Consider the following 14,797-nt stretch of genomic DNA (forward strand, 5'->3'; position numbering starts at 1 on the left):
TATTATAAAGAAAGAAGTAATCAACCTGGATGAAAGGTTAGTGTTTTTCAAACCAGCAAAGATGTTTTGTGTTTCTTTTTCTTTTTTTGGTCATGGACAACAGTCCCGATCAAACTGACATGAACAAAATAGCCCTCGGGTAAAGTTTGATCAGCCAACAAAACCATATCAAGACTTTTACAGTCTTTGTTGTTTATTTATTTTTCTTTGAAACAGAGACCTACTACACAGCTCTGGCTATCCTGGAACTCACTACCTCTGTCTCCAAGTGCAGGGGTTAGAGCCACACACCACCACAGCTGGCTGAGACTCTATCTGTAACCTCTAAATGTTAGCCTCACTTCTTGCCTATTTGACCTGATTCAATAAGTGCTCCCAATATTGTGTGTGTGTGTGTGTGTGTGTGTACATATGTGCATACACACACACATATATATACATATACATATATATATAGTTCGATTTAGCTGCATAGTAATAGAAGCCAAAGCCATTAGGACTCAAACTAGACAGAGATTAGGTATCTCTCAAGTCAAGTGAGTCCAGAGCTGGGTCAGCTCCCAGACAGTCACCAGTAACCTAACTTTCTACCTTTTCTTCTTTGCCAACTTTAGCATGTGACTTTCATCCTCAATAATGCCTCCTGGTCACAAAATGGCTGCTGGAGCGTTATCCATAGCAAGAACAACAGAGTAGAGAATATACAAAAGACTCCTGTGTGCCAGTTGGTTCTGTCCCTCTCCAAATGTTTCACAAGAGGCACCACCTAGTGTATCCATTTACATTTCTCTGGTTCCCTTTGTCCATGCATGAAGTTGGGAAGTGCAATCTGCTTGGCTCACGACAATACAGAGAACCAGTAGTGATTAAGATGCAGAGTTGACTATGGGGTCAGCCACTAGCAAAGTGTTCTGCGGCATTCTGTAGAAGGTGCAGACTGCAGAAGTCGGATTTCCAGCTTGATCAAGTCACCTGCCGAGCTTGCCTTCCCAGAGCCCAGATATTTTATTCCTAAGGGAGGATTCCATCTGGCCATCACGGTTAGTCCCAGATTCACTTGAAGACCCTGATCAGGACCCTCCCCTGAAGAAATAATCCCAGTAAGAGAGTCCCATGAGATCTCAGAGTGAGCAGTGCCAGGGGCATGGGAGTTTCTCACACACATCAAATCCAAAAGGAGCAGGTGATCTACTCAGCCCGAGATCATTTCCAGGGCAAAAAATCTCCCTGCCCGGAGAAGAGAGAACCACGGTGCTTCTGGCCCTGAGATTTTCTTTGTGTGTGTGTGTGTGTGTGTGTGTGTGTGGTGTACATGCATGTGTATGTGTATATGTAGATATGTACATGTATATGTATATGCAATGTCCAATAGCTTCGACCATTCTCCTAGTTATTTTTTAAATTATTTTATGATTTTATGCACAGGTGCTTCGCCTGCATGTATGTATGTGACCATGGATGTGTCTGGTGTCCACTGAGGTCACAAGAGGGTATCAGGCTCCCTGAAACTGGAGTTACAGACAGTTGGGGGCCACTGTGTGGATGCTGGGAACTGAACCAGAGGCTCCTCGAAGAGCAATGCGCGATCTTAGATGCTGAGCCATCTCTCTGCCTCCAGCTTGTTTTTTGAGACTGAGTCTCTCACAGAAGCTGGAACTAGCCACTTGGCTAGGCTGACTGGCCAGTGGGCCCCAAGGATTTACCCGTCTCTGCCCTTACACCAGGGCTATGGTTACAAATGTCACTCCCACACCTGGATTTTTACATGGATGCTAGGGATTCGAACTCAGGCCTCCTTGTTTGTGTGGCAAGTCACCTCATCTCCTGGCTCTGGCACAACACAGTGCCCTCATGAAACCCCCCCACCAAATTATCATGGATACAGCTAGACTTTATCTTAAAAGGAGAGAGAGGCAGGGACAGGGAGGGATGGAGAATGGGGGGATAGAACCAGTTAAAGTCTGCCTCTGGGCTAGAGAAATGATTTCGCGGCTGAGAACACTGTTTTTCTGGAGGGGACCTGGGTTGGGTCCCCTGCACCCACATCAAGTGGTTCACAACTCCTTATAACTTTAGGATCACATGTCCTCTTCTAGCCTCCAAGAGCACACATAAACACACACACATGAAAATAAAGTAAATCTTTTTAAAAAATCCATTTCAATTCCACTTAATGGGACCCACACCTTGTTAATGCAACGCAAATGCATAAAAGCAGAGACATAAACTCCAGAGCACTAACCATTCCTCTTCCCAGCTACCTGTAGCCTTCACTGTACTGGGTCACCAGAACTCAGACTTACAACACTGAATGCAGTTCCCATCTCCAATGGAATTGCCGTTGCTACAACAGCCTCCATGAAAACATGGGATTTAACTGTTCTTCCTGTGAAATAGAAGTGAGCAGAGCTCACTAGAAGAAAAATTAATTAACCATCCTTATTCCTGTGTGCCACAAAGGCACAGAAAGCCCTCTCCATTATTCTACCAAAGGATACTGCTTTGCTCCCATTTGTCAGCCCAGTGAAGTTATATCGAATGGTAAATACATTAATGTCACCTTCTCTCTTCCCAGGCATGTCGTATTCATGGTCTAGTCTTCGGTCTGTTTGCGCCCCTGAGATATTGCTGCCCGGCACTACTGACATCGCTTGCCTCCTCTTGGGCCATTTAAGGCTTAACTTCTCTCCATCCTAAGGGTTAGATCTTTGAAGATCGTGTACCATGTCCCACAAAAGGCACAAGCAAGGATTCAGAGCCTCCTCCAAACCACTGAAGCTCTGAGAAGATAACAATGCAGGATTCCTCATGGTGGACAGTGTTAATATCTGTCTAAGTGGGCTAGGGAGTGTGTCTCTGTTGATAAAAATCCAGATATGTGCCTAATAATCCCAGAACTAGGGAGGCTGAGGCAGGAAGCTCCCTGGAGATTGCTAGGCAGGTTCCATAAGAGTCCATGTCTCCAAAACTAAGGCAGGAAACTATTGCAAAAGATACCTGATCTCAACCTCTGGTACACATACAGGAATATGTTTGATAGGGAAGGAGGGAGAGAGTGGAAGAGAGTCTCAAACCTAGACACTCTTAAGGAATTTCTTCTACTGCTTAGAGCCTTTGTTCTCAGCAGCGGCTGGCAGAACATGTGCTCCAAGACAGCAGTTTTGCTAAGTGGCCTCTGTGCGGCTTTTAATTTCATCCTTGCAATGACATGGAGACATAGCCCTGTGCTCACACCTGTCAGTCACAAGAAGAGACACCAGAGCTCAAAGAAGCAGCAAGGCAGTGCTGGAACTGTAATTTCAACTCAGGTCCATAACCCCAGCTCTGCACACCAGCCTGAGCGAGAGGCAAGAGGCATCAGACTCCTGGGCTCTGTCTGTCCTGCCCTGTATCCCGCAAGGCAGAGGGGACCTGCTTTAACCCCTGTGGTATGTGCAGAGACAGCACAGCACACGCTTGGAATATCCTCTCAACATTGAGCCTGCCCTCATGAAAGTCTGACATTACTGAGAGAGGAAAAGAAAGAAAGGAAGGAAGGAAGGAAGGAAGGAAGGAAGGAAGGAAGGAAGGAAGAAAGAAATAGAAAGAGAAGGAGAAGGAGGAGAAGGAGAAAGAGAAAGAGAAAGAAAGAGAAAGAGAAAGAAAGGAGGAGAGCAGAGGAGAGGGAAGAAGGAAGGAGAGGGAAGGGGAGGGGAGGGGAGGGGAGGGGAGGGAAGGGGAGGGGAAGGAAGGGAAGGAAGTCTGCCAGTCAGCCTGAGATCTGGCTAGTTGCATCTACTGCTGTGTCTGGGAATGCTTACTACATACATCTCAAGGCACTCAGTAGCTTTCCCCTGCTCACTCTTTGGCCCAGCTCGCTTGCAGTTCAATAAACCCAAAGTGAGATTGCCAAGTGACCACCTTTAACTGTGAACCTCTGGGACAGAACTCCACAACCACTTCTCCTTGGGGAAGCCTGCACCAAGGCAGAGCCAGAAGTACTGTGTAACAAGAAGATGCACGTGCCTGCAAGAGAATCGCTTGCAAGGCAGACCTTGAGGGAACAGATCTACCAGCAAGGATTAGACTTACATCAGCATGTAGCAACCCAAGCTGCCCCGCCTCCTGTGAGATCCCTCTGCATGCAGCTGTGGGTCTGCTGTCAACAGTGTCTGGAGGCTGGCATGGAGAAGCCCCACACCACTGTCCCATAGCCCTGCCACCACACCACAGAATGTTGTGAGAGGATCCATTTTCTTCCTGCTCCATCACAGCAAGAGATGTCACCCGTCCCTCAACAATGTCCAGCAGTATTAATGCACTTGAGTCCCTTGACAGGAGGCGGCACATGCCATTATGGAAAGATGGGGATTCTGAAGGGAGAGTGTATGCACCGTCATGGAATGCCCCTTCCTCCACAGTAATCCTGACAGCCCTCACCATCCCCTTGTTCCCCTGCTGGACCTCAATACAGACTGTAGGCATAGTTCTTAGAACAACAAAAACAGTGTTTCTCATATAAATATATATATACATATATATATTTATATTTAAAGATTTATTTATTATTATAAATAAGTACACTGTAGCTGTCTTCAGACACACAGGAAGAGGGCATCTGATCTCATTATCGGTGGTTGTGAGCCACCATGTGGTTGCTGGGATTTGAACTCAGGACCTTCAGAAGAGCAGTCAGTGCTCTTAACTGCTGAGCCATCTCACCAGCCATATATATGTGTGTTTATATATATATGTTAAATATATATATATGTTATATATGTTAAATATATATATTTATCTTTTTAAGACATGTTCTTGCTGTGTAGCCCAGGCTAGTCTCCAGCTCAAGCTCTTTCTTGCCTCTGTGTCCCATGCCAAGCTGAGACTTAGCATGGGAGAAAAAAAACTGAATCTGTTGTCCTTCAGATGAGGGCATAGATAAGCAGCATGCTTTCTGTGACTTGCCACTTCATTACCCGTGGCAGACATTGTTAATCAATCACAGCACTGCTGAGCTGAGTAAGGCCTTAAATCCTCATCCTGCACTCCATCAATTCCAATCCATTCCAGTGGGATGTGGGAGAAAGGATAGCAGATCTGAGCCATCACTAGACTCATTGAAAGTCCCCTCTTAGTGCTCAGAAAAAGAAGAAAGAGAAAGTAATATAATTGGACTTCTGTATATGTCTGCCAGGAGTACTCTGTGTCTTGCAAGAGATTGGCCCCAGCTGCAGGCCATCTCTCTAAGGATGGTAGAGTCGAGAGACTGTGAAGATTAGCTGAAGGTTGAGGAGACTCCCTTTGTGCAGCTATGGGGATGTCCCCAGCCGTACTTGGGTGAGACCTTTTAGCAAGGCAGCTGTGTTAAGGTCCCCCGTACTCCTGTGAGTTAACCCTCACTCACGCTTTGTTAGAAAAATCAAGAAACTCATTGGTTCCCCAAGCTGGACTCTGGTCTGTCATTGTGTCATCTGGAGGTGGGGAGAGCAGATGCTGTCTGCATTTGCCTAGAAAATTTCACCCCACAAGTTCCAGTCAAAGCACAGAACAATGGCCAGAAGTAGTGTCACGTGCCTTTGTCTGATACCTGGGAGGCAGATCTCTGTGAGTCTGAGGCCAGCCTGCTCTACATACTGAGTTCCAGACTAGCCAGGGCTACAAAGAGAGACCCTAGCTGAAACCTTGTAATTAAAAAATAAATAAAAATTGATTATAACTCATACCTATTTCATGCTGTCACTCAAAGCCTTTCAAGCTGATTGAGTCTCCCTTTAGCTTCTTCCTAAACTGAATATTTATCCAGCACCCAACATACCCAGGCTGTGTCTGCCTTGGGGATTTTGTACCACGAATCCCTTTTAATCTTACAACATAATTCTCAAGATGGCTATGTTGTTTACTGGGTACAGCTGGGTTTTTGTGTTTTCTGCAAATCTTAGGGAATCTTTCTCCATACAAATATCTTCCAAAAATAGGGCTTGGAACAAGCCTGGGTTGATTGGGAGGAAAGATGAGGAAGAACTGGCATGTGCCTGCTCCATGTGCTGTTCCTGCTGCAGATGCTTACAGCTGTGTGGCTCTGAGATAGCAGTGAAGTCAAGAAACACAGAATCTCAGCCTTGGGGTGAGAGACAGGGATGGGCGTGGCACTCAGTTCCTGACACAAAGAGGTGTATGCAAAATAACACTACCAACCGAAAAGAGTTTAAAGCCACTATGGAGAGAGTGTGGGTAGAGCCATGAGGGACACCTGCCGGGAAGAGATTCCCCATTGCTTGGAGGAAGTATTGTGTTTTCCCCTCTGTGTATTTGTACATGTGTGTGGTTCATGAATATGTTCGAATGAGCATGCATACTTGTGTATGGAAGCCTCTCACTCAGTCTCTCTCCACCTTATCCTATGACCAAGGTCTCTCAGTGAACCCAGAGCACATCCACTCAGCCAAGGCTGGCTGGCAGTGAGCTTCAGGAATTGGCTCTCTGCCTCTGCCACCTCTGTCCCTGCCATGAAGTTGTGGGTATACACCACCATTCCTGGTTCTTACATGGTATGCGTGTGCTGGGGTTCTAAACTCAAGTCCTCAAGCTTGTCAAACATTTTACCAAGAAAGCCAAAGCCATCCCCCAGCTCCAGCCCTATATTATGGTAATAAACTATATAGTTTCTTCCTTTATTTTTAAGCAGATTTTTTAAAAAGATTTATTTTTATTTATTGTATGTGTATGAGTACACTGTAGCTGTACAGATGGCTGTGAGCTATTGTGTGTGGCTGCTGCTGATCTCAGGACCTCTGCCGGCCCCACTCGCTCCGGCCCGCTCACTCGGGCCCCGCTCGCTCCAGTGTAATTTACTGCAGCTGTCTTCAGTCGCACCAGAAGAGGGCGTCCGATCTCATTACGGGTGGTTGTGAGTCACCACGTGGTTGCTGGGATCCGAACTCAGGATCTTTGGAAGAGCAGTTAGTGCTCTTACCCGCTGAGCCATCTCACCAGCCCCTATAGTTTATTTCTTAAACTGTGTGTGTGTGTGTGTGTGTGTGTGTGTCTTCTTCTTTAGAACTCCCATGTGGCTGAATATTTTGTATACCTAGGACCTCAACTTTGAGACACAAGCCTGTGCTTTCCATATGCCTGAGTCATAAGAAATTGCCAGTATTTGCCCACAGCTGACCTTCAAAGGCCTGGCTATGTGTTTGCTACAGAATATATCAATTTACCCTAAATCAGCTACTCTGATTTACCTTAATTTAGCTTCTCTTAGTCATGGATAATTAAGAACAAAAAATGGGGCTAGGGGGCTGTCAAGATGGCTCTGAAGTTAAGAGCAATGGAAGGTCTTTCAGAGGTTCAATTCCTGGCACCCACAGGGAGGCTAACAACCAACTATAACTTCAGGTCTAGGGGATCCAATGGCCTTCTCTGCCTTCTGTAGACACCTACATTCACATGTGTACACATAAGTAAAAATGAAATTAAATTGAAAAAAGAAAATGAGTACTTGTGTAAGAATGTATTTATGTATGCATGCATGTGTTTACATGCATGTGTACATGTGTGTGCACGTGTGTGTACATCCATGTGTACATGCCTATGTGTATACACGTGTACATGTGTGTGTGCGTGCATGTGTGTACATGTGTGTGTGCATGTGCGTGCATGTGTATACGTGTGTGTGTGTGTGTGTGTGTGTGTGTGTGTATACACCTGCATTTCCTTTAATTCTAATTGATGACACCCCTTACGGAACAAAATTAGTGTTATCATAAGACTTCAGACAAAGGGGAACTAAGAAGAGATCTCAGTAGAAAGTGTGTGAACGCAGCATCCTAGCCTTCACAGAACAATCACATAGGGGAGGCGCCTAGAATGACGCTCTCCAGAAGTCCATGGTCAATAGAATCACAAGGTGGGTGTTACTGTTGTGAGAGCACTGGCCACACATCTAAAGTGTTCATGTGGCTCTGAAGACCTAATAGACAACACACATCAAACAAACAAAAGTAGACTTATGTCCCGTGTCATAGAACATTCCAGAGCAAAAGAGGAAGGAGGAGGCTGCAGTGTGCGCTGTCCTCAGCCTGCCGCAAGTCTTTTCAACTGAGAGTCAGACCTGAAGACATGGCTCTTTTTGGTCTACATGAGGATTTAAAGGTAAAGGTTAACAGAGATTGGGAGGGAGACCCAAGACAGCCAGGGATGATCAGAAGGAGCAGTGATTTTTATCTAGGGCAAATTCTGCCAGATTCCCATGCATGCAAATTCCCAGAGCAGCGCACTGTGTCTGTCTGTCTGTTTTATATACTTTTTTAATATAGCTTTTTGACACAATTCTCACTGTGTAGCCCTAGAACTCATCATGCAGACCAACTGGCCTGGGATTCACAGCAATCCTCCTGCCTTTGCCCTTCAAGAGCTGGGATTACAAGGACACACCTCCACACCTGGCAGAACTGTGGGATTTTGAGGGGTTTGTTTTGTTTTTTTACATTTGGGGGTGGACCAGAGGATAACTTGTGGAAGTTCTCTCCTTCCACCATGTGAGTCCCAGGGACCACACTTAGCTCAACAGGCAGCTTTGTTCACCATGTCACCAGCCCTTAAGTGACAACTTTGAGACAGGGTCTCAATATGTAACCCCCAAGCTGGCAGTTAATTCTCCATCCTCCTGCCTCAAACTGACCGCTGGGATAACAGGTATGTGCCAACACATACACACACATGCGTGCGCGCACACACACACGTAAACACACATGCACACACATGTAAACACACATGCACACACATGTAAACACACGAGCACACGCACACGCACATGCACACACACGCACACACATGTAAGCACACCCATGATTCAACTCAAACAAGGTTCTTTTCTTGTTGCAGTTAAAAAAAAATCCATGGCACATCTGCCTGTGCATGTATATACATACATGTGTACAGTGCCTCCCCATGACTGCACAAGCTGTGCTTCAGTTTCCCCTTTAGCAAAATGGGGACGATACTCATCCCTCAGTGCTACTGTGAGCTTTAGACCTCTGCCCAAACACTGCTGGCCATCTTTTCTATGCCCCTGAGTGTTGGCCTGAGTGGTGTGCCTGTCACTATATACTCTCTCTAAAGACTGTGCCTCAGGATCCACCCTCAATCCACCAGCAAAGAGCATAGTGCCTGGCACATAGTAGGTGCTCAACATCTGTTTTGAACAGGCAGATGGGCCCATTCATTTCTTTTAGGTCTCAGTCAAAGGGAGAGGTTCTGTGTCAGTTGGTGGATGAACAGTTCACAGCTCAGCCTGGACTAGGCTGTCTCTGACCCCTGGGCAGCAGCAGGCAGGATCCTGCTTTCCAGGAGGATCCTTACCATTCCCAGGATAAAGGAGAGGAGCAGCACATTTAGTTCAATTATACCCATTATATAGGTCGGGTATGTGACACTGCCTGTAGCTCTTTGATGTCCCAGAGTCTGGCAATCTGAGGTCTACAATCTCTCATGAAAAAAAATGAGAATGGCTCTTGCTGTTCTGGAATGTGGGCAACTGGAGAGAGTCTTGGAGACTCACAGGCTCTCTGGGTGAGAGCTTGTTATTTTCTTCACATCATCTGTAAGAGGCTACAGCAGGAGTGCATGCCTGATCAGCCTGCAACCTTTGAGCCTAACACGACCTATGATAAAAGAAATGGGAGAAGTGAATGGCAGGTTCCTAAGCTGATGTACAAGGGCAGAGATAGGGTATTGGAGCTGATGCTTGGTAGAGAGCACAGGGCTGGGGCAGGGAGGCAGCCTGTGGTCCTCACAGTGTGGCTTTAAACCTGGATCTCCCCACAAGCAGCAGCCAGGAAGCCAAAGGCAAGAGGACCCAAAGGTGAAGACCAGCCTGGACCACTGTGGCACTGACACCATGGGGAGGAAGGTTTTGTTCAAAGTTATGCTGTCTCACATGCCTCAGAAGCCAGAACAGGTGGCAGAAGCTAACACGTCACCTTGTGGTGAACGGGAAGTGTGGTGCAAGATGGGCCAGGGACAAGCAGGAGAGGTCCCCAAGCATCTGCCCCAGTGACCCACTTGAGCTAGCCCTCACCTCATAAAGGCTCCAGAAACTTCCAAAATAGCGCCACCAGCTTGGAAACAAATATCCAACACGTGTGCCTTAGAGGGTCATTTCAGACTCAACAATAGCAGCAGCTGAGTGAGACCTGGTCTCAAAATAAAAGGCCTGGGAGGGGAGACAGAGAGAGGAGAGAAGAGGGAAGAGAGTTAGAGGAATAAAAGGAAGAAAGAACACTCCAGAGAAGCTAATTGCCCTAGTTTGTTTTCTGTTGCTGTGGTAAACACTATAACCAGCGAGAGAAAGGGCTTATTTCCTCCTACAATTCCCAGGTCGCAGTCCATCCCTGAGCAGAGCAGAGACCTGGAGCCAAGAACTGAAGCAGAAGCCACGGAGGAAGAAGCTGTGCTTAATGGCTTATTCTCCACGCTCCGGTTTGGAGACCTTTCTAAAGGATCCCAGGCAGGCAAGTGGATGGCTCCGCCCACAGTGGGCTGGGCCCTCCCAACAGGTGCCTATGGGCCAATCTGATGGAGGCATTTTCCCAGCATAAGTTCCCTCTTCCCAGATGATCTAGTTTGTGTCAAGTTGACAAAAAAGTAACAAGTGTGCTACTTACCTCATCCTAGGTGGGTGGTACAACCATCAGGAGGCAAAGAAGGGACTCAAAGCCAGTTTCACTCATTTTTACAATTTTAGCGGCTTCTCCGAGGCACGGGTTCCCTCCGCCCTCCAGCCCCACCTTCATAAATGATCTCCCTGAAGCACCACATCGATGTGCGCTTCAGCTGAGCATCACTCCGCTCAAATTCCAGGCTGAAGGGACCTCTTCCAGACTCCAACCCTCTCTCATCCCACCAGGAACTTCTAAGTGACTGTGAAACATTTCACTAACAGTGTGTAGCATTAAACAAAAATATGTAAAGGAACCAGAGATTGTATCTCCAGATAGGAAACCAGCCAGGGGAAAGGACCAGGCTCCTTTTGTAACAGGGGGATGAGCCAGCAGGTGTAAAGAGAGAGATCTCAATGCCTTTAGAGGCCATCTCTCCCAATGGCTTCCACTAGGCTCCTTCTTTTAAACTCCACCATCTCATTGAGGACCAGCTTCTACATGTGAACCCTTGGGTGAACGTGCCACCCCCATGCTATCAGGGGAGGCCATCCAGCACATTCAGGCAGAAATCCGGAAAGGTAGACGGAGGAGGGGGCTTTATTTAACAATCTACCTCCATGAGCAACCAGGCTCTATTCAGTGGCATGAGAGCCTTGTCTCATTGTATTTCCAATGAGTGGTATTCATCCCTCAGCTTTTATCAGTCCACAGAACGATCAATCATATGAGCTAAGGGAGAGCTCTCTGCAGCTGGATTTCATCGGTACCTAAGAAAATTGTCCCCACCAAAGGAAGAAGGAGAGGCTCTAAATGGACCTTCTGGTCTCCAGGGATGTTCTACTCTACCTACCATAGTGGGCTTCATAACACTTAGAGAGGCTGTCCAGACACTCGTAAATGCATCTGTTTCGACCACTGTCTTAGTCAGGGTTTCTATTCCTGCACAAACATCATGACCATGAAGCAAGTTGGGGAGGAAAGGGTATATTCAGCTTACTTCCACATTGCTGTTTATCACAAAGGAAGTCAGGACTGGAACTCAAGCAGGTCAGGAAGCAGGAGCTGATGCAGAGGCCATGGAGGGATGTTCCTTACTGGCTTGCTTCCCCTGGCTTGCTCAGCCTGCTCTCTTATAGAACCCACGACTTCCAGCCAGGGATGGCACCACCCACAAGGGGCCCTACACCCTTGATCACTAACTGAGAAAATGCCCCACAGCTGGACCTCATGGAGGCACTTCCCCAACTGAAGCTCCCTTCTCTGTGATAACTCCAGCCTGTGTCAAGTTGACACACAAAACCAGGCAGTACAACCACTAAACAAAAGGGCCAAGAGATTAAGGATTGTATTTGTCCTTCTTTCACCAGCTAAGACAGTCTCAGTTCATACTGATTGAATAATGGATGGGTGGATGGGTAGGTGGATGAGTGAATGGATGGATGAATGAACTAGTGGAGGGATAAATGGATGAATGAATGGATAGGTAGATAGATAGATAGATAGATAGATAGATAGATAGATAGATAGATGAGTGCATAGATAGGTGGATGGATAAATGGATGAGTGGATGGATAGATGGATGGATGGATGGATAAATGGGTGCATAGATAGATAGGTAGGTGGATGGATAGATAAATGGATGGAAGAATAAGTGAATGGATGAATGAATGGATAGATGGGTGGATGGATGAATAGATAGATGGATGGATAAATGAATGCACAGATAAATAGGTGGATGGATGGATGAGTGGGTTGATGGATGGATGGATGAGTAGCTGTCCCTCAGCTCCCATGGTAATCAGGAACATTAATTTTGATGTGCATGCAATTAAGTTCTACTCTTTATGTACAGTTTTTCATGTTTCTAACTCACCCTTGTATCTATCATTGTTGTGGCTACAAACAAAACTTTAAGTAAATAACAGACTTATACTGGCCCCGTCCCATTCTAGGTACCGTACACAAACTATTTCCCTGTTTTAGGAATCATCTTAGGATATTTCTCTAGAGGTAGAATTGATCCTTCAGAATAACTTGCAGGAAGTTCTACTTTTCTGTCTCACAATTTCTCTACCACTTTGTTCAGTAGGGCATGCATGTCTTAGTTACTGTTCTATTGCTGTGAAAAGTCACCATGACCAAGGCAACTTATAAAGGAAAACATTCAATTGAGAGCTTCCTTCTAGTTTCTAGTTTCAGTAGGTTAGTCCATGATAATCTCATGGGAGAGAGAGAGAGAGAAAGAGAGAGAACCAGACTGGACTTGGCACAAGTTTTTGAAACCCCAACTGGGAACCAAACATTCAATATATGAGCTTATGGGAGCCATTCTCATTCAAACAGCTACAATTGGCCAGCTGGACAAAAGACTACATTTCCCAGAATCCCTTGCAGCTAAACGCAGGTAACTAATCCTTGCCATTGTGATGTAAGCATTTGTGATACAGTCAATACCTATGTCAAGCCCTTTAAGACATGAAATAAGTCTACCCATCCCCTCCCCCTTTTAACATGTGGAATGGTCAGGCACTGGCCTGGATTCTGCGATCAGTAATAGTACTCAAGATAAAAATACAAGGCTGGAGAAATGTCTCAGAGGTTAAGAGCACAGCCCACTGTTGCAGAAGACCCAGGTTTAATTCCCAGCACCTTCATGGTGGCTCACACATGACTATAACTCTAATTCCAAAGGGTCTGATGCCGTCTTCTGGCCACAGATGACATGGCATGCAGGTAGTGCACAGACATATATTCAGGCAAACACTCCTCATTCACATAAAATAAAGTCTCAAAAAACATCCATAAAGACAAAAGGCACACAAGGGGAAGAATCTTCCTCTAACAATATCATCAGCCTCCATCCCAGCAGGTGCTTTTATAATAAGTCTCCTTGTCCCCTCCTACCCTGGTCCCTATCCATGTGACTGTCTTCAATCACACCATCTCGAACACCCTGATCTCAGAAACTAGGCAGGGACCAGCCTGGTTGGGACTGAATGTGAGATAGAGTCCACCCATCTAAAGGTGTTGTGACTTTGAATCTATAGCATTCAATCCTACACTGATGTGAAATATTCTGGATTTGACAGTTCTTTAGCTTAAGACTTGAAAAGTCTCGGAAAAGATAGAATTGTTGCAAAATGTACCTGACAATCTCCCAGTGTAGCAAGTGGCTTTACCCCTCCAAAGCTCCAGGAGAGGTGGCGGTCCTCTGGTCAGACCACCCAAGAGCTGGTGGTCACTTAAGGTTTTGGAACTCTAAGCAAAACAAAGTGTCCTACCAGGATGGTTCCAGGTCCCAATATTCACATCTCAGTAACCTGAGAGTTCTGCTTCTGGGGTGGGAAGGAAACCAAGCCGGAGGCACTGAGTCCAGGCACTGCATCTGCATCCCACAGCCGCTCGCTCTCGACCTCCAAACTTTTCCATACACTCAGGCAGCTTAGTTGGTATTCATGAGGTGGCTGAGTCTGACCAAGCTCCTGCATTCACCCCAGGTGGCGTCCCCTCCCTCCCTGAAGCTTTGCTCTTACTGCCCAAACAGAAGATGGAGCAAAGGAAAAGCCGGCCCTGGCCAACAGCATCTGCTTTGGCACTAAGAAATGAGCCGCAACACCGGCCGCAGGGACGTGGGCCTGCTGTGCATTTCTGAGTGGACACTGTCAAAATAATTAATGGGAACTGGCTCTTGTTCGCTGATTCTCCTTGCTTCTAACGCCACAGCCCTTCTTCCCTAAATTCCATTACTCTCTGTTTTATGGCCCAGAGCCACAGGCCAGTCAGTCCTTTGAGACAGAAAAGGACATCAGAACTCATTCCGCTAACCACACTTTGTGCTTTCTGTCACTCTACAGTCCAGAACTGGCATCACCTCTCTAGTCCTGGCAAGCATTCTCCTAGCTCTACTGAAAGGTCTCCAGATAGAGACACACACTAATACCTAGGACAGCCTCAAAGCTGAGCACACCCACCTCCCAAGGTTAAGCCACGCCCAATTCCCCCCCACAGGCTAAGCCACACCCACCTCTTCCCACACACAGTCTAAGCCATGCGTACCTCCCAAGGGTAAGCCATGCCCATTTCCCAACAGGCTAAGCCACACCCAATTCCCCACAGGCAAAGCCATACCTATCTCTTCACACACACACACACACACA

The sequence above is a fragment of the Mastomys coucha genome, unplaced genomic scaffold (genome assembly GCF_008632895.1).
Source record: "Mastomys coucha isolate ucsf_1 unplaced genomic scaffold, UCSF_Mcou_1 pScaffold22, whole genome shotgun sequence".
NCBI lineage: Eukaryota > Metazoa > Chordata > Mammalia > Rodentia > Muridae > Mastomys > Mastomys coucha.